This window comes from Equus przewalskii, chromosome 14, assembly GCF_037783145.1.
Source record: "Equus przewalskii isolate Varuska chromosome 14, EquPr2, whole genome shotgun sequence".
Classification (NCBI taxonomy): domain Eukaryota; kingdom Metazoa; phylum Chordata; class Mammalia; order Perissodactyla; family Equidae; genus Equus; species Equus przewalskii.
Genome location: NC_091844.1, coordinates 8,852,324 through 8,871,523, shown reverse-complemented (window position 1 = coordinate 8,871,523; position 19,200 = coordinate 8,852,324).

Below are 19,200 nucleotides of genomic sequence, written 5' to 3'. Positions count from 1 at the left end.
TTGGCACGTAGGAGGGTGTAACTGCAGGCAGAGCTGAGGATGCCGGCCTCATAACCACTCCTCCATCTTTCAGAGGAAGTGTTGTGGAGGGTGCTGTGGGCCGGAGCAGCAGTATTTGACTGGCCGCTTTGATTCCAGTTCTTGGCAAAATCTAGTCATCATTCACAGACTTGGGAGTTGACACAGCTGAAAAAGACCTGTGAATGAAAGGGGATTCTCAAAGTGTGTCACCTTGATGCTTCTAGGAGCACTCTGGGAGAGCACTGTGAGAACATTTTAGGGAAGATAACCTCCAGGTGCTGAGTTCACAGAGTGGAGACCCTCCTTGTGCTTGGTGGTCCCTGATGCTCCTTAGTAATGTCCCTCTTGTGGGGAGTTTTATCTTGTCTGTTTAACTTGTAAGCCATTTCTCACTATAAGAATAGTACACGGTCATTACATGAAACTTGCAAAGTACAGAAATGTAAATAAAAGTTTCCTGTTTTCCTACCACCCAAAGAAACCCACTCATATTGTCTTGCATTGCCTTGGAATCTTTCAGTTTTAATTTTCAAACTAATTTTTGCACCAACTAAAAGCATATCTGTTACCAGAACCATCACAGATGGTTCACAGATGAAAACTTTTAAACCAAGACACAGTCCTGTCACCAGGAGCCTCCTGCTTCAACTGAGTGAGTGAAAAGAGATAACCCAGTCTGGCTGCTCCAGGCAAAGCTGTTCATTTCTCACTGTGACACCTCACCTTCATTAGCACCTCCTCTGGATGCCTCAGGAGGCTGGGGTGACACACCTGGGCATCAGGTAGCATCCTCTTGAGTGCATACACTACATTCAATCAGTCCCTAACATGGATGACCAGGACCTTGGTCATAAATGGAACTAGGTAACACAGTGGGGAGGAGTCCTTCCCAGACCATAACCATGGATGGGACACCACAAAAGGGGTGGCAGATCACGAAGGAGACAGCTTTTCCTTCTGCTTTGTGTAGCAGGTTTCCTAGTAAGAAGGAGAACGCATCGAGATTTGAGTCAGAATTCAATCACGTTTCAAAGATTAAAACAGCTGTGCCTCAGGGCCCTTGGCTTCAGTCATTTGCTAACTGTGTAAGTGGATCAGGTTACTTAAGCTCTGAGAATCTCAGTTTTTTATTTGGAAAACTGGAGATAATAATACCTGTTCCGCTGGGTTGCTATGAAGATCAAATGAGAAATGAAGTGAAAACGTCTGCTGGAGAGGCACCGCTCAAGGGTTAGTTTTGTTTTTTCCAAGTATCATCACACAGCCAGGCTGAGCTCAGGAGAAGAGCCATGTAGGCAGAGAGATTTTAGCTGGGCAAAAAGCGCCCCTCCCCAAATTACTGCCTCACCATTGATTGACACATGGAATGGCTCAGTCAGAAATTCATCCCACTGATTTCTGTAATTGTTCCCCCTTCAAATCAGAGCTATATTTAAATGTATGCCTCTGAATTTGCTCAGACATCGAGACCTTGCTCAATGACCTTCAACTGGCAAGTTATAAAGCACAAAGTCAAAATAGTCAGTAAGGATGTGGGCAAATTGGAAGCACAACGAAATCAATTTTATAAAGTCAAGGATGTGTCCATGTTGTGCAGAATTTCTAATTCAACGCTTTAAAGTTTAAAAAGAATTAGATGCCATGTAGGGAAGAGGTTGAGTCATGGGCTGTGGAGTCAGACTGGCAGGGTTTAAATCCCAGTTAGGCTACCTACTAGCTGTGTGACCTTCAGCAAGTTACTAAATGTCTCTGTGCTTCAATTTTCTTATCTGTAGAGGAAAATTGTTGCTGAGCTAACATCTGTTGCCAATCTTTCTCTTTCTTTTTTTTTCTCCCCAAAGCCCCAGCACATAGTTGTACATCCTAGTCGTAGGTCATTCTAGTTCTTCTTTGTGGGATGCCTCCACAGCATGGCTTGATGAGCGGTGCGTAGGTCCACAGCCAGGATTCAAGCCGGTGAACCCCAGGCTGCCAAAGCAGAGTGTGCTGACCCAACCACTGGGCTACAGGGCTGGCCACTCACAAGATTTAAATAAATCAGATTTCAGTTTTTTAAAACACTGAAGTGATAGTGTTACATCTTCACAAATACCAGTATTTTGGCGCTTAAAAAATGTCATGGTATAAATTCCTAAACTGATCTTTCAAACTCTGTTAATCCATTGTTTGGAACATGGTTCTGAAAATTGCTCACAGCGTTTCATCCTGCCCAAGAAATTCAATTCATTTTTTCCATTCACTGCACTAATTTGCAAACGTCTTTGCTCAGCTGATTAGATGAAATGTTTCTAAAACCCAAATCTGATTCATGCATTTTCCCTAACTCACCCTCAATGGCTCCTGATCGATTGCGTGCGGGCACTTCATTTTCAGCCCCAGCTCTTCTGCCTCAGCGATCCCTGAGCCCCCCTCGCACTCAAAGCACTCATTGCAGAGCGTCTGATGGCTTTCTGCCTTGGTGCCTTTGCTCGCTGTGCCTTCTTCTCCTGCAGCGTCAGTGTCTGCCCAGTGAACACCTCTGATCTCACTTTCTTCGTAGTAGCACCTCCTCAGGAAGTCTCCTGCCCTTGCTGCTCCAACAGAATCGATTTCTTCATTTATGTCCCCTATACATTTCTGTGACAACCCATGTGTGAGAGTGCCAAAATGGCCCCAAATTAGTCCCTTTCCTCTGGGCAGTATCTCCCTCTTCTCTCTCCCACCTTCCCACACCTGCTGCTGATTCTGGTCAGATCCTATGATTTGCTTTGGCAAGTGCAAAATAGCTAACGTGTCACAGAAGCTTGTAAAGTGCTTGAGGATTGAGCTTGGTTTCTTGCTGCTTTTCAGAACCCTGTGACTCCCATATGAAGAAGTCTGTGTTAGCCTGCCAGATGATGAGTGACACACGGCTTAGTCAGCCACTCCCATCACATTGGTTGTGCCTGTCATCATCAGACATCTATGTGATGTGAGACATCTCACTCACATCACATAGGAGCTGGCGCAGCCTCCAACCAACCTGCCAACTGACCGTAGGACACATGAGAGCTCAGCAGAGATCAGCACAGCTGGCTCGGCCCAGAACTATCTATCTGAGCCTCGGAATCATGAGTGGAATAAATTTGGGGATGGTTTGTTATGCAGCAAGTGCTAACTGATACAACATATGTAACACTTGATTAACCTTATTCATTTACATGACTGCCTATTCAATAGTGAGCACCGCAAAAGTAGGGATTGTGTTTTATTCATCTTTGGACCTTTACCACTTGCCACTGGGTATAGAACATGATAGAAACTTGATAAATGTTGAGCTCAATAAATGTTCATTATGTTCCTAAATGAACATAGCAATATTCTAATCAATTAACCAGTGATTAGGTGATTTGTTATACAAAGATGAAAGACAGCACTTAATGCTTGCTTTTTTTCTCCTAAATCTCCAGATTTTGTTTTTTTTTTTTACCAAAGACCTAAGAATTTGAGGGAGAATGGCCCCCAGTGAGTTTAGTTATGTCTGTCTATTTTGTCTGGCCACCCATGCCTTTCATATCATTAGGTGCTCCAACGTCATTGGCCAGGGACATTGCACAAAAATCTGTTGCAGTCATTGGTGAGTTGGCTTAGGAAGAACATTCCTCCACTTACTTCCTTCAGACCCCTAGATCCTTCCCTAGTATTGGCTTCCTTCAGTTCATAAGCTCTTTGACTGCGTGCATTGGCCTTGGCGCACACCCAGCCGTCCCACAGAGCACTGCTGCAGGCCATTGCTCCTCTGCCCTGTGTACCATGTACCACGGAGTGAATGCAACAAATTTCAAACTCTGGGTCAGGTCCTGTCATGCCTCCACCAGGCCCCTGGCTGCTCGACCCAGCTGGTCATGATAGAGAGAAGGAATATCCTTAACTTCATTCATGTAAGGAGGAGAAGGCAGAAGTGACAAACTCTTGTTTTGAAAATGAGCAAATTTTGCATTAATTCCTTAGAACAACTCTATTTTGAGCGGTATAGAAATTAGCTTTAACAATATTGAGAGAAGTTTTGAATTTTGATATGATTAGTTCAAGTAGTTTTCTTCCTTCACAAACGTAGCTAAACACATTTCCTTATTGACTATGCACAGGTGCCAGAACAGACGAAGAGAGGCATTAAAGGAATTTTCCTGGTAAAGTGGAACTGCACAGCAAAGCAATGACCATGGTTTATTGTAAATGTCTGCTGTAAGTCGGCATTTCCATTGATTTGAAAGCCTTGTCTGAGATGGCTGACCCAGGTGAAACAGCTAGGTTACATTCTTCTCAGGCAATCAATGCATGTGGCTTTCAAAACACTTTAATAGTTGACGGCCCCTTTCTTCATTCCTACCCTCACCCACCAGAGATCTTTCTGTCTTCCTCCGTGCAAACGCTTACACTAGCAACCACGTATTTCACCTCTTCAGTGAGCTTCCATCCTCACTCCTGAATCCCCAACCCACCCTTCCAACCAATGACACAGGTATTAGGTGCCAGGTGACAAAGCCACATGTCTTCCACCTGAGTCAGGCTTTGGCTGGGCCAGGTGTCCAATGCAGTCACCCTCACAGGTCTGGAAGACTGAGAGCTCTTGGGAAGCACATTTATTTTTAAAATCCTCTTGCTTTTTGCCAACATAATCACATTTTCTGCCGGGCTGTTTGAAAAACAGATAATAGCTTGCTGGTTCCTGTTTGTACCATCTTTACCTAGATGCTGGCTGCAAGCTAAGAGCTGGTTCTCACAACAGGAGAGGGATGGTGGGCCTTCCCTGAGGAGCTCACTCCCCACTGCAGAACCAGACTCTCAGGTTCACCAGGTCGTTAATTGTTACCTGCTCTCCTTCTTTCCTCTTAACTTCCTAGGCAGCACATGATCTCGTCTGCTGCCAGAATAGGTCATTCCTGTCTGCTGCCAGGAGTAAGTCCCTCAAGTAGCCATTTCACCCAGGATTGCTCACAGTCCTAGCCTTCCCAGAGGTACTTGGCCTCATTGCCAAGGACCAGCACGTAGGTGTCAATGTTAAATGTCCTAACGTAATTTCATATCAAACACGAGCTGCCAAGCTCAGCCTAAAATTGGCCTTCTCTTAGTCAATATGATATTTATGGTCCCTAGGTTTGGCTGAGAACTGCCGCATGGATTTTTTTGAAACAGTAGCAAATGGGTATGACTTAAATTGACGTGGGACTTACGCAGTCTGGTTCTCTTCCCATCACCATTCCCTAAGGTCTTTTTAGGAGAAAAACGAAAATTTAAACCACATGGAACGTTTTCTTAGGTCTCAAAACAAAGAGAAGCTAATTTCTCCCCTGATCAAGTAGTTCGTTTTTCCTTGGAGACATTGTGAATCTTGAAACTGATGGGATTTCCCTCGTTACCTAGGAGGCTCCAGGTCAAGTGTTCAGCTGTCCCCAGCAGCTGGGTGAGACGCCACAGCGTGTGTTTTAAGTAATAACACCACTCCTGGCTGCTTTGTACTTTCCTACCTCTCAGACGCCTTTAGTCTGGAATGTCTCATTTACTTGTTTTTCATTGTATTGTGTTGTACATCTTTGAAACCTATCTTTTGAGGTTAAGGTGAGAGGTAGAAAATGATCCAAATAATAATTACGACAGCTAATATTTATAGAATTTTTAAGTGCCAAGGAGAGTTGTAAGCATTCCTTCAATGCTCAGCAGTGCCTTATGAGGAAGCTACTACTATTATTGCCCCATTTCACAGATGGGGAAGCTGGGGTTCAGAGAAGCTAAGCTGTTCAAGATTACACTGGAAGTGAGTGTTTGAGCTGGAATATGTACCCAGGTGTTCTGGCTCTAGACAGGGGCTAGAATCATGCAGGGAGGGAGGGGCGCTGGGTGGGTGAGGGAACTCTGGGTTTCTAAGAGAACCTCAGTCAGCCATGTGGTCGTTATTTGAAGAAAGCCCTGAAGTATGCATGTGGGTGTGTAAGCATGTATTCACGAGTGTTTGTTAAAGTAATTTAACAAAGAGGCCATTGGACTGAGGTGGCTTTAATGCCTTGGTAGTCTACATAAGCAAACCAGACCTAACCCAGAGTCAATGCACTTGAACCCAAAAAAAATAAAACTTAAGAACAACCAATCACAAACAGCCAAGTGGGCTCTCCCAAGTAAGGCAACTGCTTAGGCTATGGCCAATCAAATAATTGCTTTGCTTTGCTTCTGCATCTTCTCTATAAAAACCTCTCCCCTCGCTCCGGTTGGGGGAGTACATCTAACCACTGTCAGTTTGGTGCTGCCTAATTCGAATTGATGTACGCTCAAACTCTTGAAAAAAAAAATTAATGTGCCTCAGTTTACCTTTTACTAATAAAAACCTGGTATGGTAGGATGTTAATTCTTTAAGAGATTCAAAATAATTTTGACTTCCACACATCAAGAAGGCAGCTGAGTCTGTGTTCTGTGTGCTGGGTACTCTTGCGCCCTGTTGCACTGGGGGCAGGGAGCACAGTTGCTTTCTGTTTTGGGAACTCCCCTGAAGGCAACTACAGGTGGTGTTTGATTGGGAGGCGGAGGCTAATAGGGAGAGGAAGGACACTGACGTTGCAAGCTGAAGACTGTGCCGGGAGAGTAGAGGCATCTTCCCTGAGCAGGGGGAGGGGATAGAGATTTGAGGATGCTGGGAGCCATGGAGACTTGCTCACAGTGGCAGGTGCAGCTGGGCTGTGGTTGTGTGTTGAGGCTGCACAGAAAAGCTCTGTTGGGGTGGAAGCAGCAGTGGGTTTTCAGGGACTGGCCTGTGGTCAGTTTGGGGAGCTCTCTTCCAGGCATTAGCTCCTGTCCTGTGAGGCCAGGTCACCAGGAATGTCATGTAGCAGGACAACGACCACCACCATGATGTGAGGAGTGGGACCCTGGCTGCTCTCTGTGCACCTGGTAAATCCCCCGGATTCTCCTCCAACCTGAGGGGGCCAAGGGTGAGAAAGAGGTTGAAGTCCTTCTATGCAGAAGTCAGATTAAATTTGACTTGGAAAAACTAAGTAGGTGTCATTGCCTATACTGATTTTAAAAAGAGAGAGAGAATGAGCTGTTTGTGGGGTTTCTTTACTTTTACCGAATTCAAAATTACAACTTAGTTTTGTTAACACAAATAATCCATAATCAATCTATAATTCAAAATTTGGGGTGAGTTTATTATGAGCCGGGTATGAGGCCTGGGGCCTTCTTTCCCCAAGGAGGAAGGGCATGAAAGAAGTGGGGTGTACAGAGTGGTTATATCTGTCGTGGAACAAAGAGCATCCATCACACGTGATAGGAGTGTTCCTTTTACAATAGCCACGAGGTTGCTTTGCTTTGCTGGCGCAGCAGGTGGTGATCAGGTGGTCACAAAGGGAGCACAGCAGTTCGGTGATTAACCCTTAGTTCCCAGGAGGAGGTGCTTATCTTTAAGGAAATGATGACACGGAGGGAAGCTGCATTCCTATCTTTAAGGGCATCATTCTTGTCTTTGGGACATTGTAAAGGTTGAAAGCAGATATACAATGCATGCTCAATAAGCCACGTCAGGCCCTTTAGGAAAAACGTAGGCTGAGTTAGTTTTAGACCAAATGGCTTTCTCATATACTCCAATATATCCTATTGCTTTTCATTTACTTATCAGTGTGATTTAGAGGAAAAGGTAATCAAATCAGATGAATTGGCCCCAAAACCTGGGATGTGTCACCAAACAGAGGGGGAGAAGAAGGGAAAAGGGGAACCTCTTCTGTTGAAGGGGTTTCAGAACAAGTTGGCAATGCAGGCATGGAATCTTCAGATTTGATTCTGTTTGGAAGCCAGAGAGGCTCCTGAGGGGTCTTCAAGTGGGCGAGACAGAAGCCCAGGGCTCAACTGGAGAGAGGAGAGAGGCTGAGCTGAGGGGCTCTCTTCAGCCACTTCAACCGGATACGTGGCCTTGATGTGAAGGGGAGAAAGGATTCCATCGTTAAAACCAAGCTTGAAAGCCGCTGTCACTTTGCATCCCCGTGCACCATCAGTGTGATGTGCCAAGTCCTGTTCTAGGTTTCAGGGACACAGCACACAAGACAGAGGCGAGACACAGATAATCAATAGATAAGTAACTATAAAACATAGTAGCAGGGAAGTTCTATGAAGACAAGTAAAGAAGGGTCAGGAGTGATGTGGAGGGGGAGGCTGCTATTTTAGAAAGAGTCATGGAGAAGTCTTCCCAGGGGAGATATCTGAGCAGAGAACTGAGAGAAGTGAGAAAGTGACCCACACAGAGATCTGGGGCCAGGTTTTCAGACAGAGGAAACAGCAGATACAAAAGCCCAGACAGAATCGTGCTTGGCACGCTCACAGAGGAGCAAAAGGCCAGTGTGGCTGGAGCATAGAGATGGGGAGAGTGGCAGGGAAGTTGGGGAGGGAACAGGGGCCTGAATGTACTGAGACTCTGGAGTTTATTCTAATTATGATGTGGTGCCAAAGGAAGGTTGACAAAAGTGACAAATAGAAATGGCAAGCAATAGGCTATATTGAAGTATATGAGGAAGCCATTTGGTATAAACCTAATTCAGCCTGACTTTGTTTTTTTCCCAAAAGGGCCTGACTGTGGCCATTGAGCACGCATTGTATATCTGCTTTAAAACATTTACTATGGCAAGAACAAATGGCCTTAAGATAAAGGTGCAACTTCCCCCCACATTGGCATTTCCTTAAGGTTAATCATCTTTCCTTAGCCTAGGAACTGATGGCTGCACTCACCTTTGACCACCCAGCTCACCTGTGACCACCCAGCTCGAGACAACAGACCTGCCACCCTGCTGTGTTCACTAAGACAGCAGACCTATCTGCTGTTTCCATCAATCGCTGTGCTGACAGAGCAGTCTCACTACTATTGTAAAAGGGACATTTCAATCCTATGTGAAATATCCTCTCTGTGGGTATATAACCACTCTGTGCACCCAACTCCTTTGGTGCCCTTTCTTCCTTTGGGAAGAAAGGCCCCAGGCCATGGTCCTCAGATTTTAGCTCAGAATAAACTCTCCCAGATTTTCGTTTATAGATTGGTTATGGATTATTTTCATTGACAAAAGTAATATCTGATATCATAACTGGACAGGTCCCTTCTTCTCCCGGGAGAATGGACTATGGAGTGGGAAGGGGAGTAAAAGTGGAGCAGGGAGATCCATCAAGACATTGTAGTGTCCAGGAGAGCATGAAAGTAACGTGGTAGAACAGAGAGGATGAGGGAGGGGAGAAGGGAGGACAGAATTTAATGCCAGATTACATGTGGGGTGTGAGAGAAACTGAGGCATTGGGTCTGAGCCTAATGCTACCAGGATAAGAATACTGGAGGGAGAAGATTGGGATGGGGTACCTGGGGCTGGCATGTTAAATTTGAGACACCTAACAGCCATCCAGGTGGGCCATGGGGTCTATGAGCCTGGAGTACAGCAGACAGTCCAAGGGGGGAGTTTCATTTCCAAAGCTTTCAGCACATAGATGGTGTTTATAATCGTGCCACCAATTGAGATCCTTCAAGAAGAGAGTGTAGATAGAGAAGAGAGCTAAGGACTGAATCCTTGTGAAATCCCAAGCTTAGGCTTTAGGAAGAGGAGAAGGAACCAGCAAGGGAGCTGAAAGGAGCAGCCAGTGAGGTAGGAGAATCTAGAGAGCCTGGAGTCCGAGGTAGCCAAGCAAAGAAAGGGTTTCATGGAGGAGGGAGTGTGCGACCAAGTCAAATCTGCTGAGGGCAGAGGAAGTGCATAGAGAATGAGCTATTGGATTTCCCACTGCAGAGGTCAAGGGTGTCCTCAACAAAAGCCTCTTTAATGAGTGAACAAAAGCCTGACTGAAGTGAGTTGAATAGAATGGGAAGGAGGGGGTGGAGACAATGGCACAGTCCTTGGGAGCTTTGCAGGAAAGCGGCTCTGAAGAATGTGTCTGTAGCCGAGGGGAATGTGGGGTCATGGAAGGGTTTTTTTGTCTTTAACATTGGAAATATTTCAGCATGTTCCTGTGTTGATGAGAAGAATCTACTAAAAAGGGGAAAACCTACAGTGGGCACAGGTGTGGGAGGAGGAATGAGTGCTGAACAAAGTTCAGCTGTGAACAAAAGATGGGGGGGCGGGGGGAGATTCCAGTATACAAGGAGGAGGGGGTGCTTCCCTATCTCAGTAGCACAGACAGCACAATCACAAGGCAGGAAGACAGTAGATTCAACTGGTTCAAGTGCATGTGGATGGGTAGAGCTGGAAGTGGGAGCACGGGAGTTTCTCTTCTGATTGCTTTGCTTTTCTTGGTGTAATAAACTCAAGATCATCCTCTGAGAATGGGGGGAGGGAGAAGGCACCAGGATTTTGAGAAGAGAGAAGATATGAAATATGGAGCCCACTGGAAATTCACAGTCACAAATTTAAAGCAAGATGAAGTCAGATTGGTTGTGTGTGTTTCTATAGCTCAGTATAGGCCCAAAGTGGGCAAGGAATGGGATGTAACTAGCACTGGGGTATGGAGTGCAAGTTTGATGAAAGAGCAAGGGAGTGTAGGGGAGGAAGACATTTCCTCCACCAGCTCTGGGTTCTTCTGGATGGAGAACGAATTAAATTCACATGAGACAGAATAACAGGAGAAAATTAAACACAGCTTTATAACATGTACATGTGGGAGAGGCTCAGGCAAGCTGAGCAACTCGCCAAAATGGCCAAAGCCACCACCTTAAATATCATCTTCAGCTAAAGACAAAGAAGGATGTTGGGGGTGGGGGAAGTCAGTTACAGGAGGGGTTACCAGACAAGTGCGGTAAACAAGAGTAAGATTATTATGCAGATTTAAGTCCTTGCCTTCCGCATTGATAAGAGTTTCTAGAGATAAGGTCATCCCTCTTCTTCCTGGTACAGAGAGGGAGACACCTTAACAGATGGAGATTTCCCTTACAAATGTAAATATCTCTTAACAAAGGGTAAGTAAATTCTACTTTTCAGTTTCTTTCCTGTCTTCAGTTTTTAAAAGTAACCAGCCCAAAATAATCCTCATGCCAAAGAGACATATCTTTGGGTGGCCAAGTCCAGTCCCCCACAGGAGTCTAGAGTGATCAGAATGAAGGGTCATGAATTCATGAATCCTCACTTCCCTTCTTACAGCTTCAGGATCCTGAGAAACAGTGAAAAGGTGGCAGGTCAATGGGCCAAAAATGGTCGGAGTGGAGAAGTTAGGGAGAAAGATGAGTTGGGATTCAGGGAGTGGAGCCCTGTGGGCCAACTTAGATCCTGCTTGAATTTGAGGTGAGGTATGGGTGAGGGGGGCCATTTTATCTGGAGCAGGTGAAGCTCTAGACACGCCCTTCAATCCTGTCAGACAAGGTGAGGTCAAGAGCATTCCCTGAGATGGTCCATTTCATGTTTATTTTCTAGTAATGTAAGTCCTGTGACATGGCCTGGTGAAAATAGGTAACACTGAGCACTGACCACATGCTGAGCACTGTCCCGAGTGTTTACAGGAATTAAATCATTGACTCTTTACAACAACCTCATGAGGTCATTGTCCCCATTTTATAGCTGAAAAAACTGGTAAAAGAGATTAACTTTTTTCCATGTGTTAATTCTTATGTACAAGCTGATGAGGAATTTTAGGCTGGTTACTTTTAAAACTGCGGATGAGAAGCAGGCTCCGAGGTGCAGAGTTTGCTTGCCCTTTGTTGGGAAACATTTACATTTGTAAGGGAAATCTCCATCTGTAAACATGCCTCTGCCTCTGCACCAGGAGGAAGGTGGGATGGCCTTATCTCTGGAAACTCTTAATGAGGAAGGCAAGGACTTAAGTTGGTTACTGTCTGGCAACCTCATGTAACTGATTTAGGGTGGTGGCTTCTGGCCTTTACTTAATCTGATTTGATTTTTATCTAAAAGTTGTGGGACCACCCAATGGCCAGACCCCACCTGCACTGATACCATTTTGACTTTTTTACATGTTCTTTCCTTCGTCTTGTAAAGAGATGGCTCACATACCTATGCCTTAAATTTACCCTTACTCTCCACCCATGTCTGCAGCAGGAGCGGGGGCAGCAGCACCTCCTCCTGCCCATGGGTCCTGTCCCCACGCAACAGCTCTGACTGCCCATGGGTCCTATCCCCATGCTATTCCACACTATTCTCTAAATAAAAGAGCACTACTGCCAGATCTTGAGAGTCCAAAAAAATCTTTCTTTTGACTCCTCCGCTCACCGACCCCGCATCACAAGCCATGATCATTTGTTGGCTCAAAGTACATGTATAGTGTTGACACGGCACAATGTTGTTTCCCTGTGTGTAGTAGAAAGAAGTTCATAGAGGGGTAGACTGCTCATTTTGGGGAAAGTTGTACCAATGAGATAAGGAGCCTTTGCTTTGGAAAATACCACATCTTTCTTAGTATTTTCTTACATTTTAAGAAATGTCCTCTTTGTTGACCTTAGGATTACTGAAGTTGACTTTGACTATATCAGCTTGACAGGGTTGGGTTATGGCAGTGGTTTCCAAGGAGGGCAGGGACAGCCCCTAGGGGACATCTCAGAAATTAGTGAGAATTTTTGGGTGGCCTCAATGACCGGATGGCGAAAGGAGCACAGCTGGCCTTCATGGGCTCAGGAACACTAGCTGTTCCACAAGGCATAGGGCCTTCATGAGGCTGTAAAAACTGCTTAAATGCAAGCATACATTTTTGTGCACTTTTAACTGGATTTTTCTAGGAATACACCAAATTTTCTAGGCGAGCTATTCTCTTTTAAATTGGGGAAGACTGTACTTTGTTTTGACTGGAATTTTACCAAGTTGTTCACTATTTTAGAAAATTGTCACTCTGCCTGTAATATTTCAGTTACCAAAGCAACATCCAGTATTAACCTACCTCTGTATCAATTGTATACATGGTGACTCTACTTGTGTATACACAAACATATTTATTTAACTCATTTCAAAGTGTTAAAAATAAAGAAAAAGCGGTGTTTTTCATCAGAAATTGGTGCAATCACCTGACTACTTGATTATGTATCCTAGTGTAGGTTCACTGGAGGATTTACATATTGAAAATATATTTTTCTACTTTATAGTTAAGGCATTACGTTGATTTTTTAAAAATTGCTCTGTTTGTAATTATGTTACCTATAAACTTCACTTCAGAATAGTGAAGAAGATACACATGGTATCTCTTACCTAAGGGTTGTGGGGTCTGGCAGGCTTGAGAACCGCTGTGTGAAAGGAAGACCAGGAAAGAGAGTATTGTCACATTTGGCTGAGGTGGCAGAGTGAGTATTCCGGGAGCTTGCTGGCACAGAGAGAACTCAAGTGTGTGATCTGGAGCAAAAGAGAATACTGTGCAAGGGAGGAACCTGAAAAAGATGGGCAAGACAGCTGGAATGCAGAGTGGAGAGGCCAAGGGAGCCATGACAATAGAGAGAAGTGAGGACTTGTAGGGCCTATTAAAGGGTTTGTACCCCGTTAAAAAGTCATTGAGAGCCGTTGATAGATTTAAACATGAGCAAGATGAAATTTCCATGTTAGGAAGAGCTCAATAAGCAGAATGGACTAGAAGAGAATGAGACTAGAGTAATTCCAAAGGAGGCTGTGCAAGAATCTAGGAGTGAGATCTGATGGTTTGGATTAGGGTACAGGCAGGAGAAGTGCTGAGAGGTGCAAGAGGGGATTCCAGAAAAACTCAGGTGGTAGAATAGGCAGGACTTGGCAATTGCTACGAGGAGAACCCTGCAACCTGGAGCTCCAACTCCTGTCTCTCAGCATAGCAGTTCTTAAGAAAGGACATACAGAGCAGCCAAATCTGCTCAAATTTGAACACCTTTTAAAACAATCAGATTTATTGAGATACAATATTGAAAATAGATAATTGACATACAATAAACTACACATTTAAATGTACATTTGATGAATTTTGACCTATGTATATCCCAGTGAAACCATCACCTCTATCAAAATAATGAACATATCCATCACCCCCCAAAGCTTCCCCTTAATCTTTCCCTTTGGCCCTTCCATACACTCTTCCCATCTGCAGGCAACCACTGATAGGCTATCTGGCAGTATAGATTACATTGCATCTTCAAGAATTTGATATAAATATTATCATACAATATGTATTGTTTTTGGTTTGGCTCCCTACAAAGATTCATCCATGAGGTTGTGCATAGCAATAGTTTGTTCCTTTCACTTCTGAGTAGTATTCCATTATACGGATAGATAACAATTTGTTTATCTACTTATCATTTGATGGGCATTTATGTTGGTTCTAGCCTTTGGCCATTTCAAATAAGGCTGCTATAAGCATTTGTATACAAGTCTTTTAATGGACATATGCCTTTTTTCCTCTTAGGAAAAAAACCTAGAACTGGAATAGCTGGATCATATGGCAGACAGATGTGTGTTTAACTTTCTAAGAAACTGCCAAAGTGTTTTCCAAAGCACCATTTTACATTCCTGCCAAAAGCATATGAGAGATTGAATTGCTTCACACCCTTGTCAACAAGTGGTATAGTCAACCTTTTTAATTTTAGCCACTCTTAATAGGCGTGTACTAGCTTGATGTGGTTTAATTTGCATTGCCTTAATGAGTAACAATGTGGAGAGTTTCTTGTGTGCTTATTTGCCGTTCATACATCTTTTTTGATGAAATTTTTAATCCATTTTTTCATTGGATTTTTTTGTCTTCTTAATGAGTCTTGAAAGTTCTTTTTCTTTTTGAGGAAGATTAGCCCTGAGCTAACTACTGCCAGTCTTCCTCTTTTTGCTGAGGAAGCCTGACCCTGAGCTAACATCTGTGCCCATCTTCCTCTACTTTATATGTGGGACGCCTACCACAGCATGGCGTGCCAATCAGTGCCATGTCCACACCCCAGATCTGAACCAGCGAACCCCGGGCCACCGAGAAGCAGAACATGCTCCACCACCAGGCCAGCCCCATGAAAGTTCTTTGTATATTCCAGATACAAGTCCTTTATCAGATGCATGATTTTGCAAATATTTTCTCCTAGTCTGTGGTTAATCTTCTCATTCTCTGAACACTGTCTTCCAAAGAATAGAAATTCTTAATTTTGATGATTTCTAATGTATGCTGTGGTGTTGAATCTAAGACCTCTTTAACACAAAGTCACAAAGATTTTGTCCTTTGTTTTCTCCTAGAAGTTTTATAATTTTAGGTTATAGAGTTAAGTCAATGATCCATCTTGTTAATTTTGGGTTTTCGTGTGAAGTATGGCTCTATATTCTTCTCATTATTCTTTTTTTGCATATAGATATCCAATTATCTTTTCTATGCTGAATTGCATTCTCACCATTGTTGAAATTCAGTGTATGAGAGGGTCTATTTTGGGACTCCCTTCTGTTCCATTGATTGAGCTCTTTATCTTGATGCCAACATCACACTGTCTTAATTACTGTAGCTTAATATTAAGTGCTGAAATCAGGTAGTGTAAGTATTCTAACTTTCTGTTCTTTTTCAAAGTTGTTTTGGCTATTCCAGGTCCTTTGCATTTCTGTATGAATTTTAGAATAAGCTTTTCATTTTCTACAGCAAAGCCTAGTGGCTTTCTTGTCTTATTGCGTTAGCCAGGACTTCCGGTGTGATGCTGAGTAGGAGTGGTGAGAGTGGACATCCTTTTCTTGTTCCTGATCTTATTGGGGAAGCATCTGGTTTCTCACTATTAAGTATGGTGTCAGGGTATGTTTTTGGTAGATGTTCTTTATCAAGTTGAGGAAGTTACCCTCTAATCCTTGTTTGCTGAGTTTTTATCATGAATGAGTATTAGATTTCGTCAAATGCTGTTCCTGGTGAATGCCATCCTAAAGCTTTGCACAAGAAAAATGGTGAATGGTGTCCTTCTCCTAAGAGGGGTTGTTGGGGAGCAAGGACAAAAGGGTGTGTGACAGCAACAGGTCACAGAGGGCTGCAGAGGATACATATGGCTAGGTGGTGAGGCGTCTTCCCCGGGGAAGACAAGCAGGTAAAACTGCTTTGAGGTTTGAAGGCCCCTAGGAGGATCAAACGCCAGATGCAGAGCTGTCTTGGAAAGAAGATAGCTGTGAGCGGAGAATCTTTTTTATTTCACAACCCATAACCACCACGCAGTGGACATGTTCAAGATCTCCACGGGGCAAATACAGCAACAACTGTATCAGGGAGACGAGCCCCGGAGGGGCCAGGCACAGCTCCTCCCCTCAAAAGAGCATCAGTCACAGCCCCACAGTGAAGGGGTCCAGGACATCTCACAAGTCAGGGGCACCAACACATAACTAGTTCTACCACTAGGAACTTCAAAGCCAGCCCTATTACAAAGCACGTGGTGGAGAGCTGGATGTTGTGCTCTCTTCTATGGAGGGAAGCTGCATGGAGGCCATCCTGGGGGCGGCCAAGGGGGCAGGGCTGGAAGTCATGGGTACCAGACCATTTGAGACCAAGGAGACAGCAAAATTTGATGCTCAATATACAGATATCTCCAGGGAGCAAATTCCAACTCACAGTGGACTTTCTCATGTCAACAGGCTGAAGCCTGAGACCTAGTCTCCAGTTAAGCAGAGCCCCATGTCACATCAGAGCCCAACAGAGCCAATAGGAATGCTCCATCCTGCCTCAATTGCTGTCACTTTTGATTCCCCAGGGCTATGGCTGAAAGTCACAGTCTGTGGGCAGGGAAGTACCATCTTGCATGGACTGAATTGTGTCCTCCCGAAATTCTTATGTCGAAGCCCTAACCCCCAATGCGGCTGTATTTGGAATAAGCCGTTATGGGAGTAGTTAAGGTTAAATGAAGTCATAAGGGTGGGGCTCTGATCCGATAGGATTAGCATCCTTACAAAAGAGACACCAGAGAACGTGTGCAGGCTCAGCCACGTGAGGACACAGCAAGAAGGTGGCTGGCTGTCAGTAAGCCAGGAAGAGAGCCTTCAGTATGAACTGAATCAGCCAGCACCTTGCTTTTGGACATTCCAGCCTCCAGAACTGTGAGAAAATAAATGTCTATTGTGTAAGCCACTCATTCTATGGTATTTTGTTATGGCTGCCCAAGCAGACTAAGACACATCTCTCTCCCCTCTTCTCCCTGCCCTCATCCACCAAGGTCGTTTGGTCCAGTACAAACTGAGCAAGGATAGGACTCACACCCCTCACGGAAGGTAGGAGGGGTGCAGTGGCTTTTGTTGGCAATCAGAATACGAAAGTCTATCATGTGACTTGGCAATTCCATTCCTAGGTATACACCTCATTTATATATACACATTCCAAGGGATGATACTGAAATTGTGTATGACAAAATAATTTGTAATAGAAACACAGACCAAATGCCCATCAACAGGAAAATTGGTAAATTGTTGTATAAACATACAGTGTGATATTACACAACAGTGAAAACGAATAGTCACTATACGCATTAGCATTGATGAATCTCATATAATGTTGAGCTGAAAAAGCACATCCAAAGAATACATATGATATTGTTTCATTTATAGAGAACTTTAAGACCAAGCAACATATTGTATATATTTACAATAACTGGAGAGAAAAACAAGGAAACGATGACACAACACGCAGGTCAGAAGTTCTTTCCAGATGGAAAGAAAAGAGGGGTACACACAACGGCTTCAGCACTGTTGGGAATTGTTCTGTTTCTTAAGCAAGATGGTAACTGTCTGTGTGTTACCATGTTTTTCTTTTTCACATTTCAACATCTCTGAAATTAGGAAGGTCTTATAATCCCCATTAGCCAGGTAACAATTGTGTAATTGTCATTTCCTTAGAAATGCCTTAACCAATTTATTTCCTTTATGTTCTCCTTTTTACGTATGCACAAAAGTAACATGCGACAAAAATCTGTCTAAATGACTTCATTCAAGAATTAAAAAATAAAAATTCCAAGTGATAAAAATATATTCCGAGACCCTCATTTGTTCAGGCTTCTCCAAGGTACTGGAAAGGGTTCTGGCAATGTGTTCACAGGGGCTGTGTGCCTTTTTGTGAATGTTTATAAAAATAGGGTATTTTAACCATCACCAGTTCAGATCACCGTTGCCTTCTACTCCAGCTTCCCCTCCCTCACACTGACCCCCACTTCTCTTTGTCAGGTCATATTAGATCGGTCATGCATATTTTGCGGATCTGGCTAAGGGAAAACTGAATGGGGGTATATGTACTGATATACGTTTATGTATCTGCAGTTACTTCTATGCATACTGTTGCTGGCCATCCAGGGTAGAAAGGACTTGCAGGAATACTGCCATTGGCCTCTTGCGCAGTGATGTGACATGAAGTCGCAGGGCGAGAAAACATAAAGTGATATGACTGTAATCTATGGAGCTCTGACCTTGGAATGAGGTTCTAGAAGAGACGGGCTTGATGTATACAAGCCAGAAGTTAGTCTATGATATCATATAGACATGTCAGGCAGTTAATTAATACAAATATTATGCTATTTTTCTAGATTTTGTGATGTTTGTCAATTTTTTTTCTTTCTTTTTTTTTTGGTAAGGAAGATTGACCCTGAGCTAACGTCTATGCCAATCTTCCTCCATTTTGTATGTGGGACGCCACCACAGTATGGCTTAATAAGCAGTGTGTAGGTCCACACCCAGGATTGGAACCCGTAAACCCAGGGCTGCCAAAGTGGAGTGCATGAATTTAACCACTATGCCACCAGGCTGGCCACTTTGTCAGCCTTTTAAAATTGGCAATTTGTAATCGTTTCTTTTTCCATTCTAAATCAATATTCACTTTCATGCCTACTTTTATATTCATAATTTTGTATTTTTTTTAACTTTCTATTTTTTATTTGGTCAAAATGTCATCATAATATTTATACAGGTCGATGTCTATTCAACACAGAAATTATACTTGAGTTCTCCCTTTTTTGAATGTTTATATTGTATCACAAATTATAAAGACAGGAAATACAGCATAATAAAATTACTATTCTTGCCATATCATATTGTGAAATGATTACCACAATAGGTTCAGTTAACATCCATCTTCTCACTAGATATGATAAAAAGAAGAGAAAGAAGAAAAGAAAAAAGGAAAAAAATTTCTCCTTTTGATGAGAATTCTTAAGATTTACTCTCTTGCTGACTTTCCTGTATATGATACAACAGTGTTAGTTATAGTCATCATGTTGTTCATCACATCTCTAGTACTCATTTATCGTTTAACTGAAAGTTCGTACCTTTTGATCACCTTCCTCCATTTCCC